This window comes from Taudactylus pleione, unplaced genomic scaffold (assembly GCF_031769625.1).
Source record: "Taudactylus pleione unplaced genomic scaffold, aTauple2 ptg000170l, whole genome shotgun sequence".
NCBI lineage: Eukaryota > Metazoa > Chordata > Amphibia > Anura > Myobatrachidae > Taudactylus > Taudactylus pleione.
Window position 1 is genome coordinate 1,989,229 of NW_028284572.1, and position 25,043 is coordinate 2,014,271.

Sequence of the window (25,043 nt, forward strand, 5' to 3'; positions counted from 1 at the left end):
ATTTAATCAAATTACAGTATTTAACAATCTTAAATTGTTAACTGATGTATCCTTAATAATCACACAATGGCTAGAAGAGCATGGCTTGCTTGGGCTCAACTTCTCCCAGTATAATCCCAACATTTTACATATACTATTTATCAAGTAGATTATGCTTCCGACAAACTAAATACATGACATTTAAACAAAAGAAAAGTAAAAGTGGTTCTTCCCAACTCAGTTGACTAGTGAGGACAGATTTTGATAACTGTATTGTTCAATACTAACCCTTAAAGGGTTGGCTTTTCTGTACTATGCAAAATTATCTTATCTTACTGCTTTTACACCTAAATCTTGGGTCTGACCCGAGATTTGGAACACAGTTCCAAAACGGGACAGACCCAGGACATACCTTTTGTACTGCGGCACTGATCCGGAATATTCCCAAATCTGCACCGTTCACACTGCACATGGGTGCAGTGGAACACTTTTCCTGGTGCTTGGATATGACATCATCTCCAAGCACCGATAAACTCGGAAGTCCAGGGGTACCCATTTACACTGCAGGGTTTCACGGGTTGTTCCTATGTAAAACCCTGCAAGTTACCTGGGTTGGATTGCTGGGTCACTTGACTCGGGAATCCAACCCTGGCCCCTTTTACACCAAGGAGCTACCCGGGTTAACCCTGCAATAACCCGGGTTTTAGCTCTGGTGTAAAAAGGCTATATGTCATGTTTAACTCAGCATTATTTTTCCTAATCCACACTGGGACATAACGTAGTACTAATTTGAAGGATACACAATACAACTTAACTTGCTTGGGGGACAGCCTCTTTGTGGCCATGTATTGGAAGGTTGAAGCTACCCATAGAGTGGCTGTGGCAAAGCCACATAGGGACTGAGCAATGTTCTACCCTGTAACCAATTACTCCCATCAGCTTGGTAGTAACACATATACTCCTCTTCCCTGTAGTAAAATTAATCTTCTGCCACTAACCACTATAGTAACACACTCCCAATCACCTCAGTAGTAACACTTCTACATCACCATTGCAGTAACACATCAACCCGCTCTGTAGTGACATATTTCCCTCTTGCAGCAGTTAATTCCCAACTTTCCTCTATAAACACAATCCCCCTCACAGACATATTTCTCCTCTGAAACTCACCAGTGTCACAGGGAAGTTAATTCAATATTATTCATTTCCAGACTGAAATCACAAAAAAGTGGGGTGGTTGATATAAAAAAAAAATGTAAATTATTTTTTATTTTATATTTTCAAACGGCAAAGGTCAGTGCTAATGGTAATGGTCAATATTATTCACTGGGATCTGCAAGAGAGAAATCCTGCTGATAATTGTACATTAGTTTAGACAGAATATGTGTCTGAATTTGCATACAAACATATGCGTATCCATCTTTGGGACGGTCTGTATAGTTCCACAATTTCATACACTGAAGTCCATTGCTCTCTTTATTATTTAAACTTGCCTTAATACATTCGTGGATATAACTGCACTATTTGGATATATAACTAGTCTAGTGTCTAGTATGGACAAGATATATATATATATATATATGACAAAGGCCGGCACTCCACCGCTAAACAAAATTCAACTTGCGTCCGGTGCCTTCCTAGTTAGCTCCCTGGTGAATGGAGATAACTCAAATAGATTATGCTGCGCGGCACTCAAGATGGCTGAAATAATGAATCAGACACCGCTATGTAGGAAATCGACGTTTCAATGCTTAATGCATTTTCTTCAGGATACAAAAAAAGAGTTAAAACAATCTTACCATTATAGTAGTAATCACCAAGAGCATGGACGCCAGGATCCCGCCAGATGCGTGGGTCCTGTGACGTCAGAAAGTGACAACTCTCCACCAAAAGAAAACAACTACGGAAGCCTGTTGGTAACAAACTAGATAAAAAAGCAAAATTAATAATGTGATAGTAACAAGAACTTATATAGTAACTACATCACATATGACAAGAAGGGAAACACAAGATGGTTGCAATCTTAATCTTAAGGACAAAAACTGGTAATTAATTGTAAATACTTTGAGCATACTAGTGCCTAATAGAAAAAGTTATCAAAAATTAAGTTAATGAAAGGCTTGTACAAGGAAGATTTTAGCTAAAATGTAAGAGCTAATTAAAGAAAACAATGTAGCCCCAATTGCTCATTTAACCCCTTAGGGGCCAGGGTATCCAATTTATGAATCCACCGAGACTCCGATTGGAGAAGACGCAGGAACCTATCACCACCCCTGATAATAGGGGGCACATAATCAATAATTCTATATTTCAAAGAGGCCAGACTACAGTATGTCTGGCCTCCAAGAAATGTTTAGCTACAGGTTGTTCTGCTTGGCCCTTCTCGAGTGCTGCCCTAATTGCACTCTTGTGAAGGGCCATGCACTCTTTGAACATCCTCTCCATTTTGCCTATATGCCATTTACTACATGGACATACTATCATATAAATGACAAATTTAGTTGTGCAGGTGCCATAATGAAGGATAGAGAATTTTTTACCGGTCTGAGGGTGGTATAAGCTATCGCCACTGATCTAGTATCTGCCAGTCATACAATTGGCGCATTTGTAACATCCTGGTTTTGGGGGTTTAAAACAGTATTTAGTATTAGCACTGCTCCGTGATGTAACATCTGATTTCACCAGCAGGTCTTTGAGATTCCTGCCATGAGTGTGGCAATGTAAGATAGATTGTTGGCCTAATGTTGGTAGTTCTACATCCGAGAAAAATAATGGCCAATATTTGCGGACCTGCTGTTTGGCTACAGGGCTGCCAGTACTGAAACATGTAGCCCATGGTAAACGTCCTAAATTAGGGTGCTTATTTTTGGACTCCAAAACGGATTCACGTGGCAATGATGGGGCTTTATTTTTTTGTTTTAAAAGTACCCTCAAATCATAACCTCTCCTCACAAATTTTGAAATCATTAAATCAATGTTTTCACTGGCCTTAACCTTATCACTGTTGATCCTACAACAACATCTAATGGCCGTATGCATGTAGTTACAATGCAAAGCTTGAGAGTAAGTGAAGATGCTATCACTATAAATTGATCATTTTACTCAAATATTATCATTTTTGCGGAATATAACAAAAGAGGTCAGAGAAGTCTGACGGTAGTATTTAGATATCATAATAGTTGAGTTGTATAATAGGCTAGCTCAATATATGCAGGTTTTAAGGTTATAATACTATGTAGAGATATGCGTGTAATGGGTATTTACCATGCACAGGTGACTTTTTATAAAAAAACAATAATGTTTGCTAGTGGGGCATGTTTTGCAATATTATTTTAATATAGAGTATATATTTCATTATCACCTGTTTGAAGGAGAGATATAGGATTTTTGCACAGATTTGGTGATCACTTTTTGATTGATGTAGGATATGTGTCAGTAGTTTATTAAATTAACTACAACATTGGGTGCAGTGACAATAATGGTGTTCACTAGACTCCAGTTTCGCAATTTTGTATTATGTTATATTTATTGACTGTGTGCATGAGTTAAGCACATGTTTAACATGTTTGTGTTGTTTATCTTTCACAGCCATAGTGGCCAAGTCCGGATGGACTGCTCACGCATCCGTTACTATGGAGATACACACACCATGGAAACCCCTGCTTCCCGGGTCAGTCTGGGATTACATCACGCCCAGTTAGACCTCACTTCCGGGATAGGAGGCACAGCATGCGCTGTACCCCGCGGACCCGTGGGAGGATGGGTGGCTGAGTCTTGATTTGATATGCTATATAAATTTGCACTGTTTTATTAACTTTTGTGTGTCCTTATGAAGGGGGGACAGACCCCAAAACTTTGATTAAATACACCAGTTATCACGTTTGTTGCAAGTCTCTAGATAGACTTCCTCAGACGAAACGCGTTGGGTCCCCTCTTCCATCCCCTCTCCACACTGCTGACTATTCATAGATAAGCACCTCATTATCTTATTTATATGTTTTTGTACCCTGTATCCCTATGTACTAAGTGTCATTAAAAACCCCTTGTTGATGAAGCTCCTCTGAGTAAGAGTCATTTTCTGCTTATTTAAAGCTGACCTACTCGACTTATATACATAACGTTGGGGCCATTATGGGAGTTTGAAGAGGCTACTTAGTACTTTATGCAGTGATTCAAGTGACGTTCTGGTACGCATTCTTAACTATTTATCACACCATTCTATTTGGACGTCAATTACTACACTATATGTGCTTATTTTGGTTCGATGCGAGCCAATCTTATTTAAGGTTCCTGGTTACCCAGAAGCTGTGAGTGTACCCCACCATATGAGGTCCCAGCAAAAGAACCACAGATAAGCGTTAAAGTTTCATTTTCTGGTACGTACATTTATAATTGAGCACGTGCTGAAACCGTTTTGAATTACTACACTATTAGGCGCATGTTCTTTCCATACCTCATTTCCAGATCACATTTACCCTGATTGCCATTCAGGAACACGGGAAGACTGCTGCCACCTTCACCAGAGGGATTTAAGTGTCACACCTGTTAGCACCAACTGGATTTTATTTATACCTTTGCACTACGGTGCAATACCACCTGTGACTTGAACCAGAGCGCCATTCTACACACCCTATACATATATGTGGATGGCACTCCCATATGCAAAAAATATATTCAATCCTGGTGCTCTCCATCAGTTTCCTCGCAAGGAGCCTCATACAATCTCTTTGCGGCGGCACTAAGCAAAAAAATCCACACTGGGGCAGGTTAAATCACCAACGTTGCGATGTCAGTCTTTATTACATCATCATCATGGTAATAATGACCACAAACATACAATCTTACCTATATACCATCTCCCGCACCATGTACTTCCCGCGGCTTCTGGCGTCAGGTGTGTAGCGCCCACTGATGATGCACACCTCCTGTGCACGCTGCCTAGGTAACACAGCTAACAGCGTCTGGTCTGTGGTGCACAATAATGACGTCCACATCCCGCGTCTGTTGCCGTGACAACCCATATATACATATACATAAACAAACACAGATAAGGAAAAAATCTGGCAGCATGTACATGTGAATACTGCAAAGAAAATTTTTATATTTGTCCATAGATATTGCTCATATATGCTTAACTCAAAAAATCAGATATAACATAATAAGAACATATCAATTATACCGTAGATCAAGAATAGCTATCATAATATGAGTAAGAGTCCTTCAATATTGTTATATGGACACATCTAGATAAACCATATCACTTAATGCTGTCAACACAAATCTTTCAATTTTGCTGTATATCACTGATCAAAATGAAATGAATCACATAATGCCACCTGTAGCTATTATATCACCTTAACAAGAAAAACTCAACATTGTGCTGTTAAGTGCCCACAGGTGTAACCCATATATCCATGTATAGAACATACAAGAAAAATATAAATAAAAACATATCGATTACTTTACTGGGCTATAAATAAAGGTGACTATCTTTATGCTTACAACCATCCTTCATCATTGCAGCATCTACTCGTATAAAAGAATGTTACATAATAGCACCTACTGCTTTTGATTATTGCTTATATAAATCAATGTTCTGAACTGTAAAGAATAATAGCATTAACTTCCATAACACATATCTCAGTTTCATGAAGAGTCATAAAAAACAATGTAAGCCTAATCCATCATTGAGCCCCTTGGGTACAAGAGTCCCCAACCTTTGAATCCATTGGGACTCACATTGCAACAATTTTTGTTGTCTATTACCTCCTCTAATAGATGGTGGTATATGGTCGATAGCCATATACCTCAAGGTTGCGAGGCTATGACCAGCTTGAACAAAATGGCATGCCACAGGTTGTTCGCTGTGTCCTGACTGAATCGCCGCCCTAATTGCGGATGGTGTAACACCATCCATTCTCGCATGGTTCTCTTTGTCTTACCAATGTAATACATATCGCAAGGGCATTTAATAAGATAAACAATAAATTTGGACAGACAGCCCAACCTGTGGTTAATTAAATATCTCCTACCACTATAAGGGTGACAAAAACTATCACCTGTTATAAGGTGGTACAATTTAGACACTTAAAACACCCATTTTTTCTTCTCAAAAAATGATCTTGTTTAGATACATCAAAAGCACTAATATCTGTTTTTACAACCCAAACCCTTATATTACACCCTCAGGTATAGCAAGGCATAATAGAAACATGTTTTAAATTCAGATCATCATCAGAACTAACGATAGGCCACAATTTTTTTTAGAAATCTTTCAGATATTATCACTTTCAACATTAAAATGAGAGACCCAAGGCATCCTCTTATCAACTTGTTTCCTCTTGACCGAAGTCAAGAGTTGATCCCTTGTTTTTTGTAAAGCTTTAATTTTTGCATTTTCCAAAAGTGATTTATCATAACCTCGTATTTGAAAATTGACGATCATCTGGTCAATGTGTTTAATGGCCTCCATACGATCACTACAAATACGTAAAGTGCGAATGAATTGTGAGTATGGCAATCCAAATTTAAGTGGCCTCGATGGAAACTATGTGCATGTAAGGCAGTGTTTCTATCGGTGGGTTTGTGGTATAATGCTATTGATATTCTACCCTCAGAGATAGTAACCTTGACATCCAAGAAACTAACACTTTCAGGACTGATGTTATAAGTAAACTTGACAGGACACACTGTTTCATTATGTCTATTAATAAAAGAGACAAATACATCAGAAGTGCCCGTCCAAATCACAAACAGATCATCTATGAGGCCAGTACTATTTAAAGAGATGTTTGCCTAACGCCAGCATCCTGATGAAGTCCGAGTGATGAAACCAGTAGGGGCGTTGTTTGGTATTTGAGTTTGTGGTTGGAAGCAAGATCCAGAAGAGCTGCTTGGAGACGTCCAGGTCAGTGGCCAGTGATTGCCTTGTTCCTTCATTATATGCTGTATACACTTGCGGTGGTGTAAGACTGCCCTTTCTGGTACGCTTAATTGGTTATTGGGAAGATTGCAATAAAAACTGTTATACTTTTGAAGCACTATGTGGCGCCCCCTGTCTCTGTTTTACTTTATATATATATATATATATATATATATATATATATATATTTGCTAATAAATATAAGAAACATGGTGCAGCTACACTTTTAATAAGCAAACAGACAGTACAGGTAAACAGCTTGCGTATCCCAGGTGGCAGTCACAAACCACAAGTTCATCAGTATATATATCATGAATACCATGTATCATACGGACACAGCCAGGATCTCTCTCACAACGGAGCAGGAATGTGCCAGGCCATGCCCCTACCGGTTTTGTCACAAGGATGAAGTCCTACTATTTTATATGAATGTGAGATTTGTAATAAATTCTTTAAAATGTATTTTTGTTTAATTTTCAATTATTAACTTTGTGCCCTGCTGTCACTTTATATGTAGAATTATTATAGTGTGTAAATTATTTAAATATGGTTATTTACACATTAATAAAATCTGCACATCTTTAGTCTTGCCGTGTCTCTTGGGCTGGTCCCTGGTTAAGTCCAAGGTTCTGGTTAAGTCCATGGTTCTCATAAGACTTTATGACCCATGTTTTGTCAACATTAAATGCTACAGTAGTGGCATAATGGGTCCATTTGGTTGTGTTGTGACAACTGGCACACTGATGCTCAATCCATACTGGAATCCATATTAGTATTGGCACTATATATTTTTTTCCATCCAGTTTTCCCTTGAAACAAAGCTCTAACAGCAGCCGCAAATGTGTATAATATAAACATTGCAAATGGTTTTCAACAAGTTAAAAAAAATCTGTCCAGCCACAAACATATGAAAATCAAAATTGCATTAATTGAAATGATTGTGTATCCTTGATAGATTACTTTGATCTTCTTTGATGACCTATTTATTGTTGGCCAAAATTGAGAGTCATCATGATAACATTATTATAATGCCGGATTAAAAAAGCGACCATTTAAATATTTAATACATTTAAATTACTGTTAAAATATATTTATATTCATACATTTTTTTAATTTCCATTTATTCATAAAATGTTTGCTAATTTGCTGCCACAAATCTCTAATTGCTAATACAAAATACACATTTTTGAAATAGAACAAACTAATAATATGGCGATATGACAAGCAAAATATTTTTTATGTTGTTTTTTATATTTTACTTTTATGTGCCAGAACTTTTGAGAATACCCAATATTTCTGCTGTTTTCAACATTTCTGCACTTATTATTTACTGTTTTGTTTAGAAAAAGAAAAGACTGATTTGGTTGTCAAATTATTTCTATTTTTTGATAAGTATTTTTGCAATTGCATTAAATTGCTTTTATTCTGCAGTTCTACAAAAACCTGCCATCTTGATGTACAGTACTTTATGGACATTTTGTAAGAAAAAGTGTTTTTTAAATTGAAAGGTTTTGTTTTGATTTTTTTATTTATTATAGAAAAGCAAATAATGTATATACATAACTATTCAACCTTTATTTAAAAAATCAGAACAGTGCCATTTATACTTGTAATTCATTTAAATTAGTGAACTATACATTATATAGCTTGCTATGATTAATACCAAATTATAATATACATAAATCATCATCATCATCAACATTTATTTATGAGGCACCACAGATTCTGCAATGTGGTAGAGACAGTAATACACAAACATAAGTGTAGCAGTTTACATCATGCAAATACATATAGGAGCAAAAGAACAAATAATTGCATTAGTATAGGATAGTATAGTATAGTATAAAAAGAAATTACAGTAACAATTACATGAGAAGACAAAAAACATCAAATGTATAAAAAAAAACATTTCATGGGGACAATGAGGTAAAGCAAGGAAAATAGAAAAACAGTTTGTTCCTGCTTACAGGTACACTGTAAAAGGTAATGCTATTATTTTGTTGTATAAGGGCCTTACTAACTCAGTTTTTTTCAACATTTTCTCAAAGTCCATATCATGTATCACAAACAGTATGTCATCAAAATAACTTTCTATGCACCCAGGGGCCACAGGTTGAAGTACGAAATATTTAGCAAAATGGCACAGTCACACTTTTTCCATAGAGTTTCTTAAGTCATCTGATATAACCAATGCTTTTGTGGAATCTGGTGCTGCAGGACTTGAACTACTACTGCTGTAAGGGTTGCAGAAGTATATCCTCAACATAGTGAGCCACAGGTTCAGTTAGAAACCACTGCAAATTGTTCCCTTTTATCTGTGTAGATCTGCATCAAGGAATGACCTGCTGTTTAGCTGGCAGTACATGAGGCTTGTTCCAGTCCTTTTTAAGCAACTTCCTGATAATTACACTTTGACAGTTTATGGAGCTAGTAAATAAGCTTCTTTGAGCTTGTGGTCCCAACTTCTTTGAATTATTACCTGTGTTTTAACCTTTGTCTACATATGAGTAACCTTATGGTTAATAACCCCTTTAGCTGTTTATAACAACCCTTCTAACTCTTAACCTTGTATGCTCTGCATGGTAACCCTACAGGCTCTGCAGTGTTTCTTTTACAGGATTACTGCCCTGCTGGATCTTTTCCCCTGGTGAATCTCTAGAAGCTTCTTTGAACTGATACCCCCTCTTCTATATGGAGAAAACATAAAATATTCTGGGGTAGGTGTATTAAGCAGTGAAAAGAGTGGAGAAGTGTGCCAGTGTAAAAGTTGCACATGGCAACCAATCAGCTTTAAGGTTGCATTCTATGAAATGATAGGTAGAAGCTAGTTGGTTGCCATGGGTAATTTCTCCACCAGCACACTTCTCCACTCTTTTTACTGCTTCATATATCTACTCCAAAGTATTTCCCCCAGTTACTGGAATCTACCAGTTACCAGTGTGAGTTATGGACATCATCATCACTGTACTTTTCAAACCAATGATACTGTCCTGTGAGAATAAATAGACCAAAAATAATTTATTCCCCTCTTACTTGACCTAAAAAAGTAAAAGAGTAGTGTAATGCAATTTGTGTAGAGGTACTGTGCTAGCAATCTCAGCATCTGCAGTGACCATAAAAAGCTAAGATGATTAATGTCACACTATGGTCCCATCTGCAATCAGTAAGTACAGTAGCTGGGTATGGATGAGTGGTTTTCAAGAATAAAGAGTAAGGCCACTGGTCAAAGCAAGAACATATTGTCTGCCATCGCTAGACTGGTGCAGTGTAAGACAATATTCTCATCTCACTTTATAGTAGACCACTAAAGGTACTGTAGCTTATAGAAATATTTTGTTGAATATAGTTTTTAAAACATCACATATTATGATATCAAATCAATTCCATTCCATACACTTCTCCTAATATGAAATTTATTTTCCACCTGAAGCACTTAATGCACTCACTATATGCTACAAAGCTACAATAAAATTGTATATTAAAGATACAAATGCATAACATCTCAGCAGAAATTCAGAGATGAGTAACTTTGATTACTGAAAATGACATAAAATATTTGTATTCTACTGAGATGAGACTAGAACGTTTAGGGCTTTCAGAATGTAATAACCTATTTACCAAATGAATTCTATTAACAAAAAATAGAACAAATCAGCCTCCTGGGATGAAGAAAGTACTCAATTATTTCTGGTCTATGGCATTTGCTAAATTATTTTGCAAATGTAATTTGGGATTTCATGTATTTGTTATAGTATGTTGCTTTAATTCATTTATTTAACGGTTAGCTTGATTACTTTTATACATTTGTTAAGCAATTTGTGATATAATAACTATTTTTATATACTGCATTATAAAGAACTACTGTATGCCTTTTGTTTTACAACAGGGAACAATAAATTAGCTATTTCAGGTATAAACTGCAACTATAAATATTTTATGTACCAAAATGTTTTCCAGTCTTCCGTAATGTCTTAACATAATATACTCATATAAAAACAAAATATTGTAATATAAGGGATATACAGCAATAACACCTGAAGCTGCAGGATTCTGTGTTACAGTATGACAAGCCCAGCCTTTTATAACCTGGTGCTTGTTGCCGATGGCCGCATATGTGCAGTAGGACTCCTGGGTCATAAACCTAGTAGTCTGCCAATGCAAATGACAGCTCTTATCAGGATAGCTGTCCTTTGGGTTTACATTCACAATTATTCATGCATACGCTGTTATTTATGTGATAAGTGGCAGGATGCATGACATACAATATGCAATGCATGATACATCCTGCCCCAAATATCATAAAAAATATAATTATATTGAGTCCCGTGGGCCACTGCTTGAAGAGGTGAATCTCTCAAATTTCACCTCTGTTTAAACTCAGCATTGAAATAGATGAGGGAGTGGCAGGGGGCCCTAAAAAGCAAGTAAATAAAAACTATCTTAGAATTTTTGGATAATAACATGATCTATACTGCAGGTATCATCCGAACGTAACAAAATATGAGTTGGCAGCCCTCAAAAATTTGTTGGAACTAAAAGACATACTGTAGTAATCAGAGAAGCAGACAAAGAGGGTCATGTAGTATTACAGGATTAAGCTGATTATTGGAATGAAATCCTTTCACCATATGGTTGTATAAACACTTACTAATTATTAACGGACGATCCTACAGTACCTCAAGGTTCAAAAGAGAGACAGATGAAGTGATACTAATTTGCCTTTCTAACACATCAGCAATGATCTATCAATTTTTTACAGGTTACACATACTAAAAGGGTTTACTAGTACACTTTGCCCAAGATCCATACAAATCTTCCAAAGCTTGGTTCCTTAAATTAACCAATGGCGCAGTATGTGGATTCACTACTCCAACCCTGTATTGTAAAAATTCCAATTTATCTTTGTGACACTTCAGCTTTTCTTACTGCATTACACAGACTACCATTTATTTATGGTCCCTGCCTACTTGTGACTTTGGATGTAATAGGCTCATATATTTATGCATCCCAAAACAAAAAGGTATCAAAGCAGTACAGACCATTTTGATTGACAATCCTTCAAATTCAGGTCCAGAAATACATTTTATATTGGAACTATTGACCATTATTTAACTAAAGAAATATTTCACATTTGAGGGAAAATAGAACTTCAAAGGAATTGCTATGGGTTCTGCTGTGGCACCTTCATGTGCAAATGCCTATATGTCTATCTTTGAACAAACCCATTTCCTGAATTCCATTTACAAACAGTACATATTTAGCTCTTATTGTTACATACAGTAGATTAAATTTTTCCTCACTGGACTGGTCTATGTGATACACAATTAAATTGACTCTAACATATAATGAGCAAACAAAACATTTTTTGAATGTACATGCTTAATTTTCTGACACATTAAGATCTCAGTTTATAAAAAAAGAACATATGTCAATCACATATTATTAACAAACAGTTTCTATCACCCAGCCTCAAGAAAGGCTTAACTAGAAAACAATTCCTGAGAAAATGCAGCATTTCATCTAACTTGGAAAGAGCACACAGTGATATGTTCAACATGATCAACATGGGTAATGACTTCATAATAAGAGGATATAATCCACACTTGATCAGGACCACTATGTATTAATTTTTTAATATCCCACAAATGTCCCTTTTATCTCCAAAACTCAAAAGGATAAGGTTGAACAGTGCTTACTGATAGTAACCAAGTACAACACTAAGGCCAACATTTAATCTACATCACTGAAACAATTTTGGCCTCTTTTCTTCTGATATGTCTTTAACCACCATACTGTATGTCCTCTCAGACAATTAATGAGCTATCAAATTGGTAAAAGTCTTAAACTCTTCACATTAATCCAACATGTGATACTCACTAGGGTACTTTTCCAGCAAAAACTAGGACATTGTGTAAAAAAAGATGCTTCAAATTCATTTAATGTTTAACATGTATCAATCTGATATCAGGAGACAAATGTTATCCCCCTGGACACCAAAGACCCTTTCATATCGAATATAATCTTTCCTGTTTAGGTACAGTACTTTTATCGTGTACATTCTCATATGCCCCTGGAATTTATTATATGTGGGTTAGATGGAACAAACTTTCAAGGAAATAAAGGCCCTGCATCGTTTAGTGATTAAAAAAGCCTGACCTTACTTATAGGAACAAGTGAACAACCAGTGGCTAATCATTGAGCCAAATTTAACCTTTTTACACTTTAGTTAACCTTGCATAGATTATGAACAACATACAATCAGGGGTCCAATAACTATCCATAGATGCAAAGTTTACATGTGCTCACTAGAGTTAATATGGATAACATTACATGTTTATCAAGTGATTACAATTTAATACTCTAACATCTAACATTTTTAGTCCACTTCTACTCATTATCTACTATCATATAAACAGGGGTGTAGCATGTAGCCATGGTGCCTGAAGCATGTGTGTGCTACCACGCTCCCACCCCCCAAGTGTGCCAGGAAGGGGGCATTTCCAGCATGTAGGGGAAAATTAAAGGGAAATAAAAATAAACATTAGGGGCAGTATCAAAATGGAACATGGAGGGCTCAGTAGTGCCCGCAATTTACATTATGTCACAGAGTAGTGCCCGTTATTCACATTATGCCACACAATAATGGCATAACGTGCTACAGTAGTGCCTAAATGCACGTTATGCCACACATTAGTGCCCATTAATTAGTTATATGCCACAGTTTTGACTATTGTTTCACATTATGCTACACAGTAGTTCCCACAGTTCATATTATGTCACAGTAATATCCATAGTTCACATTATGCCCCAAAATAGTGCCCCTTATTCACATTATGTATAACAATAGTGCCCCTTATTTAAGTTATGCCACAATAGTGTCCCTTTTACACATGCCATAGTAGTAAGATCCCATAGGGCCCTATGCAAAATGCTGTCTTGGGGCTACATATTAATGCATATATAAATACATACAGTGTATACATTTCTCACACAGCTTTTCCCACTCACTCAGATATTCCCCTTTCTCACACATCTCTCCTCCCCTCAAACACACACAAAGATCCACCCTCATTCAGACCCCCACTGCTCTCCCCCTCATTCAGCCTCCCTTCACAGACACAGCGCTCCACTCTCACTCAGCCTCCCCTCACACAACAGCGTTCCCCCCTCACTCAGCATCCCCACACACACACACACACACAGTGCTACCCCATCACTTAGATATTCCATCTTCTCACACGTAACTCCTCCACTCAAACACACACAACAATACCCCCTCATTCAGACCCTACCACAGCTCTCCCCATTACACAGCTCTCCTCCATCACTCTCCTCCCTCACTCAGCCTTTCCTCACACATACTGCACCCCCCCTCACTCAGCACTCCCCCCTCACTCACATCGCCCCCTTCACTTACACACACACAATTTTCATACACACACACACAGTTCCACCCCAGCACACACTCATACACACAGCTCTTCCACTTAACAAAGCTCCCCTCCCTTCCCATACACAGATATTCCCCCTTAATCAGATCTCCTTCCCCCCTCCTTACTGTTGCAAGGCGCCAGAGATCAGCCATTTGACTGGGGGGTGAATCACCTGCTGATGAGCTGAGCCTGCAGCACATAAAGAGATCAGTGCGTCCATACTGTAGTGTGGTGAGGGCATAGCCACAAGTGCCACTCCACCCACACCATGCCCCCTGTCTGGAGGTACTGATCTATTTATGTGTTTCAGGCTCAGCTCGGGAGGTGCTCTGCCCTTCGTCGGATATTGATTTCTGGTGCCCTGGCCTGAGCAGGTGCCTGGAGCAGCTGCTTCACTGGAATCACCCTCACTATTCCTCTGCAATTGTTAAGTATCATTACACCTTTCATGACATGTGTAGAGTTTATATGTGCCTGTGTAATTACATTACATTTGTGCTAAATTTACATACTAGTATAGCTTCTAAATGTACAGTAGTAGCAATATCGACTACCCCTGTCTGTTATGTAGCTGTATACTGATAGGGAATTTTGTGTCAGCAGTGTAGAGTTTATATATGCCTGTTTAACTCCTACATGGACAGCATTATTCTGTAATGGGCATTCTGTAATGGGTATGAAATGCTATTGGATCAATTGCTGGTGGTTCAAATCCTGATGGTGCAGAATCCCGACAGGGGCTGGTAAGTACCATAACCCTCCCCTTCTCCCCCCATAACCCTAACCCTCCCTTGGTGGTGCCTAACCCTAACCTTCCCTAGTGGTGTCTAACCCTAACCTCCCCCCGGTGGTGCCTAACCTTAACCTCCCCTTCCTGCACCCTAAACCTAACCTCATTATTCCTGTGCCACATTCATATATCTTTATAACTTCTAAACATAGCAGCATTTTTTACTACCACTGTCTGCAACATAGATGCACTCTGATTAGGTATTTAACTGATTCATGCCCTCATCTGGCTAACCACACCACTGTTACCACCAACTGAAATTGCCTCTCTCTGCATCTAAATTTGTTCTGCGGCTGCCATTGGTAACCAATGGAATGCATGTATAGGGCAATTCAGACACATGTCCAGACTGAAACAACCAGCCACTAGCATGCATCATCAACACTGCATACACCACCTAATTAGGCCCACTTACTTTACAAGTTACCAGAGTGCCAATGTTATTTGGGTTTTCTGTATCTTCTGTGATGCATGTGAGTACCTTAGCAAGTAAGATTACATTATATATATACTAGTAAAGGGACCTGGGGTCACCTCAGTCTGCCCCACCCCCTACTCTGTCCAGCCCACTGCCTGTTTCCTCTGCTCTACCCCCTGTTTTGACTTCCGCTAGCACCCTCACTCCACTCTACTCTGCTCCATCCCATCCCTGGTCCTTAAATACTTAGTCCATTTAATCTCCTTTGCAATGGTAGCTAGTAGGGCCCATGCTTTATCTTCCATTGAGTACGACCTTATGAAACTATGATATATACAGTATATATATATATATATCTATATATGTAGCGATGGCGGCACTCGCGACGACTAGTAAATCAGACAACAGCCCATTGTTAAATAATCAACGTTTCAGGGACTTTAATTCCCCTTTCGTCAGGATATAGAAGGAAAAACAGTAACATATGTCTTACCTTAAGTACACTGCACCACGAGTGAGCAGACGCCGGGTTCCCGTCGCAGACGTGGCTAACCTCTGACGTCATCAACATGTGACATACCCATCACCATGACAACAATACTAACAGACGGAAACCTGGAAAGTAAAAATAAGTGCATTAAGCAAATCTATAGGTACAAGACTGCATATTAGTACTACAGTACCATAATTTAACTAATATTACTTATACAATAATGACACTTTTAACTCATTTAACATGGAATAAGACATAACCAGCCGAGCCAAGGTATATTCGTAAAAAGTAGTTACTGGCCACAAAACCTACTGCATAATTTTTTAAAGAAAGCATTGTAACCCCAATTGCTCGTTTAAGCCTTTCGGGGCAAGCGTATCTTACTCAAAAAGCCACTTAGACTCTAATTTTAACAACTGGCGTGAACGATCACCCCCTCTAAAATTCCAATGTACATGATCTATTACCCTGTATCTGATTGATGCTAAACTGTGTCTTGCCTCCAAAAAGTGTTTTTCCACCGGCTGATCACTATGTCCCCTCTCCAATGATTATCTAATGGCACTCCTGTGGAGAGCCATACGCTCTTTAAACATCCTGTCGGTTTTCCCGACATAATTTTTACTACAGGGGCAAGTGATTATATACACAACAAATTTAGTGGTACAGGTCAAAAAATGTTTGATGGAATAAACTTTACCAGTTAATGGATGATGAAAACAAGCACCACTGATTAAATATCTGCATGTAATGCAGCTAGCACATTTAAAGCAACCATGTTTTTTAACACCCAAAAAGGTCCTACCTGGATTTGATGAGCTTGCAGTTACATCCAATTTAACAAGTATGTCTTTGAGGTTTCTACCTCTTTTATAACATGGCATGATTCTTTTATTGTTTAAACTCACTAGACTATTATCACTGGATATGATGGGCGATAACTGTGTGGTATGGCGTTTAATGTTTGTACTTTCAGTATTAAATTGGTTCACCCAAATGATCCGATTATCATTCTGTTTTTTTGGGTTAGATTTTAATAATCGTTCCCGTGTTATTTTTAATGCCTTATCCTTTTGTTTCAGGAGATCCCCTAGTTTGTAACCCCTCTGTAAAAATTTAGTTACCATTAAGTCTAATCGGGGTTCTATCTCTTCCCTGCTACTGGTTATTCTACAAGCTCGCAAAAATTGCGAGTAAGGAAGCCCTTGTTTGAGACCATATGGGTGGAAGCTTTCTGCATGTAGCAGATTATTTCTGTCCGTTGGTTTGGTAAATAAAGACGTCTTGATCTTAGTGCCATCTTTTTGGATCGTGACATCTAAATAATTAATTGACTGATGTTGGTGATCAAAGGTGAACTTAATTGGATGTTCACTATTATTATGTGTAGTTAATACATGACTGAATTTATCTAACGGACCATCTCAAAAAATTAAGAGGTCGTCTATGTATCTAAGATACAAAAACAAATGTTGACTAATCTCTTTACTTGCAAAAAACAAATCTTTTTCAATTGCATACATATAACTGTTTGCGAACGATGGTGCCACCGAACAGCCCATAGCACATCCAGCTGCCTGAAGATAATAATTACCATCAAAGTAAAAATAGTTACGCGTGAGAGTCAATTCCAGTAAAGTAATGACCAAATCAATGTCTGGGCCTCGATAATTACAATTGTTTGTCAAGAGTTGTCTCACAGCTATCAGGCCACTCTGATGTGGTATACTCGTGTACAGACTTTTCACATCTGCTGTACACAGAAGAAGAGATTCAGGTAGTTCTGGTAGATCTTGCAAAATCTGTAACAACATTGTTGTATCCTTAAGAAAAGTTTTCTCATGTTGAACACAAGGTTGTAATAGACTGTCCAAATAAATAGAGATGGGTTGATATAGGGAGCCTTTTGCCGATATAATTGGCCTCCCCGGTGGTTTTATAAGCGATTTGTGAACTTTTGGAACTGTATATAGCAGCGGTGTTAGTGGAAAATCCAAAGTCATAGTTTTTTGTAACTCTGAACTTAATCTTCCATCTGCTACTGCTTTAGTCAGAATTCCATCAAGTTCTTTCTTAAAGATGAAAGTGGGATCATTTCCAAGTTTTTTGTAAGTTCTCAAATCTGAAAGCTGGACATATATCTCCTCTTTGTAATCCGTCATGTTCTGTACAATAATGGATCCCCCCTTATCGGATGGTCTAATGACAATGTTGCCATAGCTACTCAAATCTCTAAGTGCTTGTTGATCTAATTTATTCAAATTCGAATGATGAAATGTACTTTTATCCTTGAGCACTGAATTTTTTAAGAGTCGTGAGAATGTTTTAATGGAGTGGTTATTTGAAATGGGGTCAAATTTCGAACCTGGTTGTATGGCTTCAACTTCTGTTGTATTAGTTCATCTTTAACAGGTATGGGTACCAATGATTAATTTTTGAAGAAGTCTTTTAAATTAAGAGCCCTCTCCAACTTGTAACTTTCTATCTGCCACTGAAACTGGTCAAAGGCAGTGGTAGGGACAAACGATAACCCCAGGTTTAAAACTTTCAACTCTCCTTCTGCGAGAGTTCTATCCGATAAGTTGAAAACTAAATTCTCGGCACCAGCGGTGGTTTCTTGCCTTTTCCTCTCCCTTTGGTTTTGTTTGCTCCGCTGCATGTAGGGTCTCTTGTCCCTGAGGCCAAAGCCCTGGTAGCCATACCTAAAGGGAAGGTATTCACTTGTGGGGTAGTTACTGGACGTTCCGGTTCACTCGCTGTGCTATTAGACTCTTCCGATGTATCTGTTTCAAACCAATATTTTTGTGACCTTTTTGGCCTGAAGATCCATCGTGGCTGTTGGGCCCCAGTGAGCAATGAGTATATGTATTGTTTTTCATAGTCTTTTTGGAGGCAAGACACAGTTTAGCATCAATCAGATACAGGATAATAGATCATGTACCTTGGAATTTTAGAGGGGGTGATCATTCACGCCAGTTGTTAAAATTAGAGTCTAAGTGGATTTTTGAGTTGGATACGCTTACCCCGAAAGGCTTAAATGAGCAATTTGGGTTACAATGCTTCCTTTAAGAAATTATGCAGTAGGTTTTGTGGCCAGTAACTACTTTTTACGAATATACTTTGGCACGGCTAGTTATGTCTTATTCCATGTTAAATGAGTTAAAAGTGTCATTATTGTATAAGTAATATTAGTTAAATTATGGTACTGTAGTACTAATATGCAGTCTTGTACCTATAGATTCGCTTAATGCACTTATTTTTACCTTCCAGGTTTCCGTCTGTTAGTATTGTTGTCATGGTGATGGGTATGTCACATGATGACGTCAGAGGTAAGCAGCATCTGTGATGGGCACCCGGCGTCTGCTCACTCGTGGTTCAGTGTACTTAAGGTAGGACGTATGTTACTGTTTTTCCTTCTATATCCTGACGAAAGGGGCATTAAAGTCCCTGAAACGTTGATTATTTAACAACGGGCTGTTGTCTGATTTACTAGTCATCGCGAGTGCCGCCATCGCTACATATACATAGTTTCACCTACCAAGGGAGAAACATTTGGAGGGCCCCGGACGCAAGTATTTTTTCTATGCACTGGAGTGCCAACTATATATATATATATATATATATATAAAGAAAAACAATATAGGAGGCACTCCCATAAATAATCATAAGCAGTCCAGGTGCCTTCCATAGAAGCACCAACAGTGGGGATCCAACATACAATACAGACCGGTGGCACTCTGTAATAAAGGTCATACAAGTAGCAGGATGGATGCATCAATGTTTCTATGTTAAATACATCATCATCAGGATACAACATACATTAAAACTTGCACTTACTTTATAACATCACCACCACCATGTACTCAGCTGCGGTTTCCGGGTCCAGCAAGACAGAGCCCACTGATGAGGTCACCGTCACGACCCGTTGCCACAGTAACATAGCGAAGCTAAAAACAAAGAATGTAAACAAGAAGTCACAAAAACGGTAATGAGTACATTTCACACAATTAAAATCTTAATGGTAATCTGATACATTGAATTAGATTAATCGATTAGTGAGACCTTATGAACATAGTCAAAATTATCTGCCAATAAGACACAAGTTCCGCATAAGACTCAGGGGATAACTAATATTTTTGCAGGTTTTACTCAATGCTAGGCATCCTACTAATAAATGAGGTAAACAAAAGGTAGCTCTTAGAGATTTTCTCATCGCTCCACCAGATTCAATTGATATATATCCTGATCTTACAAGTGGATCCTATTACAGACATATGTCATTGCCAAATCATGACTATAATTATATAGAATATAATACTGAGTTTTATTCAAAGAATTATATTTGTCAACAAGTAAGGGGTCTGATTTATATCCAAAAAATTTATGCAGCACATAGCATACATAACCTCGGAAAGATGTTGATAGGACAAAAGTGGGGATATGTAAACATGGAATGCTCATCCAATCATGATTCCAACTCTACTACTTCCACAATAATATAATATGATCACTATCACCATCAAATACAGAATTGGTGTTCCGGTGCACTAACTCAATCATCACAATGCCTCAAGAGTATCAAAAGGAATAAACCTCAATCCACACATTAGATAAACATTCCCAGTCAGGATATATAACACATAATAGGATATAGCAATATTCCATGTAGTATAAATAAGGATGATGTTTATGCCACTCCCTAAGGACCCTAAAACCTCATCCCCAGGAAAAGTAATACATAGAAGAGATATGCTATTCAATTTTCTCACCAAAAAAACTTAATTGACAAAAGTATAGTCCTTATCAACATTAGGCACAAAATTAGTATTCCAGTACATAGGTGCAGTTGACATGATACCTCCAGGACTTCCACGGACACAGGCATACTGGTATTATCAAGGAAAATTATATAGCAGAGGGCATATTATGAGAATAGATCACAAAAAACAATGTAGGCTAAGACTATCATTAAAGCCTATTGGGAACAGAGGGCCTGATTTAGAGCCAGACGCTATTTGCGCTGGCTCGTTCAGAAAAAGGGGCCGGCTATTTAAATTGAGCGCTCGCCCTTTGTTGATGCCTCTATGTCTGAGCGAGTGAACGAAACATGCGCTCGCTATTTTGTAAAGATGCCCCCTGGCCGCTCGCATCCTATGTCATCTCCGCTATTTATTAGATTAATCGAGTACATCGAAAGACGTATGAACTGCTTGTAGTGTTTGTGGTTTGATTTTCCTACCGCAATAATGGGAACAGTTCAGGCTAAAAGACAGCCAAGTGATGTGGCCGATGACGCTGCTTTGTTAATTATGCATACCCTTAAAACGCCCGTTTTGACTGTTTGGCACTCCTGCGTTCAGATCTCCACTCCCCGTTTTCAAGCACCTTCCCCTGTTACCACCCACAAATGCCTCATCCTGTCACTCAAATTAGCAGGCACTCGCTATTTTGCAAACACACGATTTCCGACCACACTGACTGGTTGGCGCATGCGCATTATGACCCATATGCATGCGCAGATGTGCGAACATCGTTCGGAGCGAACGTGCGGCCGCTTACGAGCGGCTCTGAATCTGGCCCAAAGTGCCAAGCATATGAATCCAATGGGATTTGCATTGTAGCAGTTTTTTGTGATCGATTACCTCCTCTGCTAGATGCAGGAATTTGGCCACTGATAATATATCGAAGCGTAGACAGATTATGGCCTGTCTGCACCAAATGTGTAGCCACTGGCTGGTTGTTGGACCCAGAGTAAATGGCCGCTCTGATGGCGGACCGATGGAGTGCCATTCTGTCAAGTACATTTTTATCAGTCTTGCTCACATAACTTAATCCACATGGGTAAGTGATCAGGTAGACCACATATTTAGTTGTACAACTTAACCTGTGTCTAATTGAATAGCGCTTCCCACTATGTGGATGGGTAAAGTTGTCACCAGTAGTTAAGCATCTACATGTGAGACAGTTCAAACATTTAAAGCACCCATTCTCGAAAAATGTTCCTCACTTTTTTTTATCAAATTTACTGATGTCAGCCTTAGCCACCAAATCGCATATGTTTTTTACCACATGTATAACATGGCATGATTGTGGTGTTAGAGAGATTAAAGTCACTGTCATATTGCACAATAGGCCAATGTTTTTTGATATAGAACTAATCTCAGAATTTGCCGTATTATAGTGGTTTACCCAAGGCATATGCTTTACATTCAACTTTTTAGGATTGGATCTAAGGAGTTGTTCTTGAGGAAATTTCAATGCACATTCCTTAGCCTTCAGTAATGCTTTTCTATTATATCCTCTACTGAGAAATTTAACAACCATTTCATCAATCTTTATACTTGCCAAATCCATATTATTGCAAACGCATCTTGCATGGAGAAATTGTGAGCATGGCAAGCCATACTTGGATGGCTTTGGATGAAAACTATGAGCATGGAGTAATGTGGTTCACTCGGTTGGCTTAATGTACAATGATGTGCTTAAATTCCCCTCACAATTTCGTATTTCAACATCCAAGAAAGTAACACAATCTTTGTCCACATTAGATGTACATTTAAGTTGTGGCATTATGGCCTTCTATAAACTCAATAAATGATTGCATAGTGCCTGTCCTTATAATGAAAATATCGTCTATGTGTCTGGTGTAAAAATGTATACACTCAGATACATAGATGGATGAAAAAAAGATGTCTTTTTCTGCAGCAAACATATATGCATTGGCATACAATGGGGCCACATTGGACCCCATTGCACAGCCACTGCATTGTAAGTACACTCTGCCATCAAAGATAAAATAGTTATGAGTCAATATCATCTGCTGGAGCTCCGCAACAAGATTAATCCTTGGACCGACATATAGAGGATTTCCACCAATCAATTTACATACTGCCTCTATACCATCTGTGTTAGGTTTGATCATATAAAGTTTTGAAATGTCAATTCTACAGTACATAATAGACTATTGGATGGAATTACACCTAATACTAAGATCTTATTAAAAAATGAGGTTGTGTTTAACAGAACATTAGGATGCCCTGTTATGCAGGGCTGCAATAAGATGTCAAGATATATATATTTTATTTTTTTTATATATATTTGTGTGTGTCTGTTTGTTATATGTAGTGCACGTGCCATTGTAAAGTGATTTGTTATATGTATTGACATTTTCTTTGCATAGATTTATAAATGTTATTGCGGCTATAGCTACTTTCTGTATCTTCTCTTCAACATTTCACTCTCTGTTCCTGACGAAAATTCTCGAGTGAGAGTGGCTGTAAAACAATTAGAATAAGAACACTCTATTGATTACTTTAGGTTATAACTATGCTGGAGGTGTCAGTGGGAACAAGGGCATAACACAAACGAGAATGTTGTAAACGCTGTTCAATGGGACACAATAGGCAACAATAAGCTGTTTTTTTTATTTCAAAAACAAATCACAGGAAGTTATTCATAGCATGTAGTGGGGTTTCTTTACACACATGCACACAGATAATAGGAGTAGATATTAAGAATAACATTCAGCATACAGAGGTCAAAATTCACAGGGCAATTTAAAATGTAGTTGCATATCTTCCAACTGTCCTTACTTCAGTGGGAAAGTACAATACCTATTTAATGGCTTTGTACTGTTGTCATGTTTGGAATAATGCAGTCCCAATTTGCCCAGAAGTTGTGAGTTATGTTAATTTTATGCTGCTCTGCCTAGCAGACCTTTGGTGAATGAGTGCTGAATGCATCTGCCATTGGTGTATACAGCATAGAAAGGTTAGGAGTATGTAGATAGAAGGGTACTAGAACAGGATAAGGTGTAGCCAAGAACTTATTAGTGTTTGTCACTTCCCCTCTATCATGCGGATATGCCCCTTTTGTAACTTTGTGCCAATTAGCTTACCCCATCACCACACAATGCTATTGTAGCCAATATATACATATACAACCTGATAATGATTATAATATTCAAAATAATAGCATTTCAAATAATATAATCATCTTAAAACTAGTAGAAACCAATTTGAAAAATAGGGTTTACATTAAAAAACAGATATCACTTTTATATTAAAAAGGAGATATAATTTTTTCCATTTCAATGTTTGATTACTTTAAACATTAATGATTGACGAGAAGAACCATGAGATACTTAAAGGTGTCTCATTATCTTGCGATTTTGTATCTTATGTTGCATAGTGCTAGTATGTGCCAAAATTAAAAAAATTGACATGTCGTTTAGTTTTTCCCACTTCTTTTTTATTTAAATAAAATAAGGCCTGGAACTACTGCGCACTTGTGTTTAAGAAAGTTTTTTCTGCATAGTATATTAAATACAGAAGGACATCAGCACCATATCTAAAAAAAAATAATTCTATTACTCAAGAATGATGGATTTCAATAGTGGTGTTCCCTTTGAGCAGAAACATATGTCAAACAAGAAGGAAGGGACACAGATTTCTGGGGCTCAATGATGCCATGGTATAGGCTAGTTGATACGCCATTTTAAAATACAAACTTTAATCAATTAGTTAAAACCAACATGTAAAATACAAAAAAACATACAATTTATAACAGTAATAATGGGTAATCATTCTCAATAATAATTCCCAGTATATGAAATAACAGTGATAAGAGGTGCAATAAGGGTAATGGGAGAAGTAAAGGTATTCCAAGGCAGGTAGGCAGAATATGAAAATATTAAGTGAGGGTATAGTGTAGATGAAGAGAAAAGCTGGAAATCTACAGCTATTAACCCCTTTTCTCCAGAGCTGCATGGGAAGTTACTCGGCGCAAAGCCAAAATCACATTTAAAAAAAATAAAAATGTAAGGAAGTGGTGGGGGAGACTTTAAATCCCTCCAACTCCACAACCTCACCACCTAGAAACAAGGAGTCCCCACTTTAAAACAGTGTTCCCACATAAACTTTAATGTCAGGTGATCTTAATGATCACCAGACATTAACCCTCAGTGCTACATAATAAAATGTAGATCTCCCCCAAAAGAGAGTGTCTCT